General features: G+C 41.8%; 1 long non-coding RNA gene across 1 annotated transcript; it reads right to left on the bottom strand.

Annotated features, from left to right (window-relative positions):
• Window positions 1-2,688: 2,688 nt before the first annotated feature.
• Window positions 2,689-7,667, bottom strand: LOC145546539 (uncharacterized). The gene is made up of 3 exons (XR_014082997.1): window positions 7,541-7,667; window positions 6,665-6,779; window positions 2,689-5,161 (listed from the first exon to the last, which is right to left on the bottom strand). It is a non-coding gene; the product is annotated as an uncharacterized LOC145546539 (long non-coding RNA).
• Between the last annotated feature and the right edge of the window lie 17 nt (window positions 7,668-7,684).

The raw sequence follows: 7,684 nt of genomic DNA, 5'->3' as shown, positions 1-7,684 counted from the left end.
ATAGGATAAGTGAAAGAAAACAATCTTAAAAAATCAAGTATTACTACCATATGATATCATTTATACCAGTTCAGTCAGTCAGTTCAGTCACTCAGTTGTGTCTGACTCTTTGCAACCCCATGAATCGCAGCATGCCAGGCCTCCCTGTCCATCACCAACTCCCGGAGTCTACCCAAACCCTTGTCCAACGAGTCGGTGATGCCATCCAGCCATCTCATCCTCTGTCGTCCCCTTCTCCTCCAGCCCCCAATCCTTCCCAGCATCAGGGTCTTTTCCAATGAGTCAGCTCTTCGCATGAGGTGGCCAAACTATTGGAGCTTCAGCTTCAACATCAGTCCTTCCAATGAACACCCAGGATTGATTTCCTTTAGGATGGACTGGTCAGATCTCCTTACAGTCCAAGAGACTCTCAAGAGTCTTCTCCAATATCACAGTTCAAAAGCATCAATTCTGTGGCACTCAGCTTTCTTCACAGTCCAACTCTCACATCCATACATGACCACTGGAAAAACCATAGCCTTGACAAGATGGACCCTTGTTGGCAAAGTAATATCTCTGCTTTTTAATATGCTATCTAGGTTGGTCATAACTTTCCTTCCAAGGAGTAAGCGTCTTTTAATTTCATGGCTGCAATCACCATCTGCAGTGATTTTGGAGCCCAGAAAAATAAAGTCAGCCACTTTTTCCCCATATATTTCCCATAAAGTGATGGCACTGGATGCCACGATCTTAGTTTTCTGAACATTGAGCTTTAAGCCAACTTTTTCAGTCTCCTCTTTCACTTTCATCAAGAGGCTTTTTAGTTCCTCTTCACTTGCTGCCATAAGGGTGGTGTCATCTGCGTATCTGAGGTTATTGATATTTCTCCCGGCAATCTTGATTCCAGCTTGTGCTTCCTCCAGCCCAGCGTTTCTCATGATGTACTCTGCATATAAGTTAAATAAGCAGGGTGACAATACACAGCCTTGACGTACTCCTTTTCCTATTTGGAACCAGTCTGTTGTTCCATGTCCAGTTCTGTTGCTTCCTGACCTGCATACAGGTTTCTCAAGAGGCAGGTCAGGTAGTCTGGTATTCCCATCTCTTTAAGAATTTATATAATGTTCTAGAAATGACAAAATTTCACAGATGGAGAACAAAGTCATGCTTGTCAAGAGCTAGGATGTGGGAGGGGTGGCATGAGGGAAATCTTTGTTGTTCTGAAATAGTTTTGTATCTTGAGTGCAGTAGGTGGTTACACGAATATGCACGTGATCAAGTAGCATAGACTTATATGCACAATATACCAATGTTATCTCCCTTGTTTTGATATTGTACTATAGTTATCTAGCTGGAGAAGTAAAACCATTGGCAAAACTGGGTGAAGGGGTAAATGGAATCACTCTGTACTTTCCTTCCAATCTTCCATGAATCAATATCTTTTCAAAAGAAAAAAATCAGTGTAAACAAATAAAAAACATATGAGCTTCCCTACACCCCATGTTACCCTTTAAGTACAATATCTTTTTCTCCACTTCTTTACAGCCAAATTTACTGAAAGATGTTTAACTTATATTCTCCATATCTACCTTTTTTTGCATTATTACTCGATTCACTGATTTTTTGATCAACTATTTGTTAAGTGCGTATTATGTTGTATGTACTGTTCTAAGTTCTTGGGACATGTGAATGAACAAAATCTCTTCCCTCATCTAGCTTATGTTTGAGGGAAGGTGGGGGAGACAGACACTAAATAAAGTGAGTAAAACAGTATGTACAATAGTGATAAATGTTATGAAGAAAAACAAAGTTGGGAAGAGAGATAGTGCTTGAGTGGAAATAAATGTAATTTAAATAGAGTGTTGAGTAAGGCCTCAAAAAAGGCAACATTTGAGCAAAGATCTGAAGGAAGCAAGGGAGTGAGTTTGGAAGAAGTCTGGGAGCATCACTCCTGGAAAAGCAAACAACAAATGCAAAGGCCTATCCTGAACAGCAAGAGCAATCCTGGATTTTTCAAGAAAGAGCAAGGAAGCAAGCCTGATAGAGTAGAGAAAGTTGAAGGAGATGAGGCCCAGGAGAAAACTGGCTGGAAGTGGAGAGACCAACCACTTGTCCAACAATGTAGTCTGTAAGGTAAGAGATCGTGGAGACCTTGGTGAGTTTTGAACAGTCTGATATGATCTAACCTACCCTTTCACAGGATCTGCTGAGGATGGAAGAATTTTGAAACTGCTCTGGCCAGGATAAATCATCACCTCCACTTTGCACGATCATTGGGCTCTTCTCAGTCCTTATTCTACTGAGTGACCTTTTAGCAGCATTTGACCTGCTGACCACTTTCATCATCTAATCAGTATCTTTATCTCCTTCCTCTCAGGCTACTCCTTTTCAGTCACTTTTCCTCTACCTGTCTCATAAGCACTGGATTTTCTAAAGATTGTATATGTGGCCTGAGTAATAAATTATTCAGTCTGTGATACAGTTACATCGAGAACCATCCTCTTAATTCTTAATTGACAGAGCAATCATAAGACCACATTACACAGAAATGAAGAGAATTTAATCTGAAGTCTTCAATAATATCTCAATAGATCTTTACATATTATATTCATCCTCCTCCACATAAATGCATCTTCTCCAACTGAGCAGAAAACTGTATTTTCCCCTCTCCTGGGCATATATCCAGAGAAAAACCATGATCCAAAAGGATATGTGCACACTGTTTATTGAAGCACTGTTTACAACAACCAAGACATGAAGCAACCTAAATCTCCATGGACAGAGGAATAGCTAAAGAAGATGTGGTAGTAAATATATACAATGGAATATTACTCAACCATTAAAAAGAATGAAATAATGCCATTTGTAGCAACATGGATAGACCTAGAAAGTGTCATATTGAATGAAATAAATCAGACAGAGGAGGAGAAATCATTGTATGACATCCCTTATATGTGGAATCTAAAAGGAAATGATACAAATGAACTCACTTGTAAAACAGAAAAATACTGACTTTGAGAACTACATTGTGATTGCTGGGGATAAGGGATAGTTGGGGAGTTTGGGATAGACATATATACACTGCTATATTTAAAATGGATCATCAACAAGGACCTAGTGTACAGCACATGGAACTTTGCTCAATGTTATGCGGCAGCCTGGATGGGAACAGGGTTTGGGGGAGAATGGATCCATGTATATGTATGGCTGAGTCCCTTCACTGTTTACCTGAAATTATCACAACATTGTTAATCGACTATATCCCAATACAAGATAAAAAGTTAAAAAAAAAAAGAAAGAAAACTGGATTTTCTCTTTAAAGGGGTTGAGTCAGAGATGCTCCAGATTTGGGGGTCACATGTCCAACTGGGGGAAGGAGGCATCTAAATAAAAATAAACGAAGTCAAAATCCGTGAATTGAATTATATTTGTCAAGACATTCCTCCTTCTGACTTGCTTCCAAAACACTATCAGTTAGGCTACTGAAGGACAGACAATGCAACTGCATTGATTTCAACAACATAAACAAGTATATAAGCTCTCAGTCCTAACTACTTTGGGTTTTCATTTTTCTTGTGAAGGCTCCATCACATGTAAATAACAACAAAATAAAATTTGTATGCTTTCCTCCTGTTAGTCATGTCAGCTTAAGTTTTAGGTCTAGCCAGAGACCCTAAGAGTTTCCCTTGTGGCATAGTGGTAAAGAATCTGCCTGCCTTGCAGGGTATGTGGGTTCAATCCCTGGTCTAGGAAGATCCCCTAAACAAGGAAATGGCAACCCACTCCAGTATTCTTGCCGGGAGAACCCCATGGAGACTGGTGTGCCACAGTCCATGGGGTCCCAAAGAGTTGGACACAACTTAGTGACCAAACAGCAGAACATAGATGCTAAAAAAACAGGAAAAAATTTATCTTCTCTACAGTGTTAAAGAGCATAGACTAAGAGAACCTGATCTAAGTAGAGGCATCAAGAAAGACTCTCTTTTGGGACTTGGCTGATGGTCCAGTGGTTAGGACTTCATGCTTCCACTGCAGGAGGTATGGATTCCATTCCTGGTCAGGGAACTAAGATCCTATATACCTCATTGCCAAAAAAAAAAAAAAAAGTCTTCTCAAGAAATGAAAGTCTGAACTGGGATCTGAGGGATAGCAATTAGTATGTGGGCAGATGTTATCTAAACAATGTCCAGGCTCCCTTTCTTTGTTAGTTTTAGAACTCAGATCTTATCCTAGGTAGCAGCCCTTCTTATAGATAGGCATGGCCACTGGAACTAAGCAAAACTTGTTGAGTGGAGCTTCCCAAGCATTCTTTAAAGGGAATGACTCAGCTGGAAGGGGGTGGTTTGCCTTTTGTCTTTACCCTTCCTCTTGACTGGAAGGGAGAGGTGATAGCTGACATTTCAGCAGCAGATGACCCCGAGGATGAAAACTCTGCACTAAATGTTGCAAAACGCAATCTTGGACATCCAGTTTTTCCAAGCTTCACCACATAAGAATGGGCCTTGCACTTAGAACACTTCCCTACCTAGAGACAAAGATTCCACATGGGTCTGTGCTGAATTTATTACCATCTGTGGAAATATTTTTCTGTCTCGGGCTCAGCATGTGCTCCTTTGTTTTGCTGAAGCATGTGTATCAATGGTCCTCAGGCTTGTTTCCTGCTTTCAGTATTTCAGACCCCACTCTGGAAGGGGAGGTGCTGAATGACTGTTACTCATGAATGTTGATGTGATGAATCTCTTCTTGCCTCTCCCTAAACACTTCCTACTTTTTCCTCTGTCTAGGGTTCTTGCATATCCTGATGGATGGTGTCTTCCACAGGCTCTGTCCTTTCCCTTTGCTTGTTTCCCTCTGTGAGGGCTCTTTCAGGGAAATCTCCAGACTGCTGCTGTTCAGCTGTAGGAGTCTGCATTGTCATCTCAAGATCCCACTGGACTTTCTTCCACCTACTTTCTTCTCCAGAGTCCCATTGTTACTTGAGAGTCAGCATTTATAATTAAACTCCCCATCACTTTCACAGCCTCTCTCTTTCTAAGCAAGTGGGAAGTGTGAGGCCCTAAACAGGCTAGTGGTGTATATTCTGCCACTTTCACAAACTGTATCTAGCTGATTCTGTGATCCATTTCCCAAATGGAGTTATCTGGCAAGCTCCATTAAAAATTCATGCCTCTGGCCAATTTACCTGTTAAAAGATAATTTTGAAAAAAAGTTAAAATCGTGACTTATACAGATATAAAAATGCATACATGTTAAAGATTTTCTTTAATTCATGGAGGAAACAATTGGTATAACTGGTCCAAGTGAAAATTCTGAGGACAGACACTTTTACGGATCAGGAATATTGAAATGAATGTGGAAATGGAGACAAGACTGGTTTCCACACCACCCCTCCCCCCAATCCCTCCCTTCCCCGCCCCCACCCAGCAACTTCTACTAGACAGGACATAATCTCCATATCTACAGACAAGGCTCATATTGCAATACATAACAATTTACAGAGCTGTGAAAGAACTTTGCATAATCTTAATCAGATAATCCACAGGAATCTTCTCAAGTCCCACTGGACAGTACATAGTTTTTCACCAAAGCACAATTTCTACACTGCTTAGTCTTTCTCCACTCTTGACTCTAATCTCTATCAACTGTACTAATTCATAACTTCCCCTCCCCCAGCTTCCACAAAGAACATTGTTGAGTCCATGTTGACTCCCACATCAATAATAAACTCTTCTAGCCTTTTAAGATCCTCTTTAATCCAGCATCACTCTCTTTTATCTTTTATTCTAGGCAAGCTTGATCCCTACACCCTAAGCCAAGCCAATGACCTCCCACACACTCCTTCATATCCTAATGTCCTCCTCAATCATCTACATCCTTCTCATTCTACTGGCTCCTTTCAAGCATTTCCTGTTTTGGCATTTATTATTTGAAGGCCATAAATGGGACTTGTCCTGTTCTTTAATAAACAATGCTGCATGCAGTAGACCTTGATCACACATTCACTCAAACATTTTATGAACACCTTATATATGTGGCAACCAGTCTGAATTCTAGATCTAGGCACTTGAAGTTCACAGATAAAAGCCATGGCTCCCAAGATGCCTAGGGGAAACAGACGAGAATACAGGTATCAATCAATACTTTGAGACAGCTGTTTTGGGAGCAAAGGGAGAGCACATAACCCAAGTGTGGAACGTCAGCGAAGGTTTCCTGGAAGTCATGGCACCAAACCAAAGTCTTGGTGAAGCAAAGAAAAGGACAGAAGGAAATATATGTGCTTATAAACTGTATGGAACAGTGTCTATTTGTATCTCTTTACAGTCATGATAAATCTTGCCTCTACTAGGTAATAAAGTCCTTCGGGCTAGGGACTCTTTTACATTCTGTTTTACCCCATGGCTTCTAAAAGAAAAACATAGTAAACACCTTGTGAACTTAGGGTTTGATGGATGACTAAACATTGCATCCCAAAGTGGCCAATAATACTGTTCAGGACAAAAATTATTTGAGGCCTGTGACATTTGTTCTCCCTCATTCTATCATGCACGTGAAAATGTAAACAGTATGGTAAGGACCAAGCAAAGAGGAAAGTAAGTGAGGCTATGCCAGGAAACAAATTCTCTCTGGTAGGAACAGCAAACAAAATGAAGGGGACAGAATTTGCTGAAAAGGAAATATAACTTACGGCTCTGCAGCAACCATCACCTCCGAACTCACAGAGCCCTCCTCTCCACTCACACAGAAGGCCGAGGAGCAGGTTTTAACAAATTTCTGGCTGTGGAAACTGCAGCTTGAGTTCACTAGAACAGCAAAACAGCTATAATGTGAATACAAAATTTCTCTTTTAAAAGAACATAGGTGAATTTTGCTGAGTTTACCGCGTTTGTGATGCAACTCCTCTTTATCTAAAGGAAGTGAAAGTCAAAGAGGACCTACTATGCCCAACTTGTCCAACCTTTTCAAAAATAGTCAAATCTCTGTTGTGTCCGGCCCTTGTACAATGAAATAGACATTCTCTCCTTCCCAGCACTGAGGCCAGGACTTTACTCACTTCTAGTTCGTGGACCCCGCCCATCTTGCGCCAGAGGTAAAAAGATGCAGCTAAAATTGGGTTCAGACACTGGTGTAACAGTAAGGATATTTTTTGTATCCCTCTTTGTGCTTCGTCATGTTCTCCTAATTCCATTCAATCGTATTTTATTCATACAATAAAAAATGTAAGACTTCTTTTAAAAATATGTTAAAATACTGAGCGCTTTTCGCAAAGCTTCTTTTCTCAAAAATCAGTATTTGGGCTAACTGCCTTACAACGTTGAACCCTTGGACCAGATGAACTTCAGAAAAAAAGTTCAAAAAAAGCAAAGTAGTACAATTAACTCGGTAGGAAGGCCCTCACTACGCAGTTTCAATTCTGCTCTAAAGCTACGTCTAACCTTTCTGCTCGCTGCCCCGCCGCCGCCCCCACCCCGCCCCCACCCCGCCCCCGCCCCGCCCCCACCCCGCCCCCGCCCCGCCCCCACCCCGCCCCCATCCCCGCCCCCATCCCCGCCCCTTGCTGTACAGCACAACTGTGACTCCGCCCCTCTCTTGCGCGCTTCCCCAAGAGCCCCGCCTCTTCGTCTCAGTCCGCAAGGGCTGGCCCCGAGCGCTCGCTACCGTCTCGCTTCTATCTCAGCACCACCCAGTCTACCCGGCCCGCCCCGCC

This window comes from Giraffa tippelskirchi, chromosome 1 (assembly GCF_054371585.1).
Source record: "Giraffa tippelskirchi isolate mGirTip1 chromosome 1, T2T-mGirTip1v1.2.pri, whole genome shotgun sequence".
Classification (NCBI taxonomy): domain Eukaryota; kingdom Metazoa; phylum Chordata; class Mammalia; order Artiodactyla; family Giraffidae; genus Giraffa; species Giraffa tippelskirchi.
The sequence above is the reverse complement of the archived record's forward strand: the minus strand, read 5'-3'. Positions and strand labels throughout refer to the sequence as shown.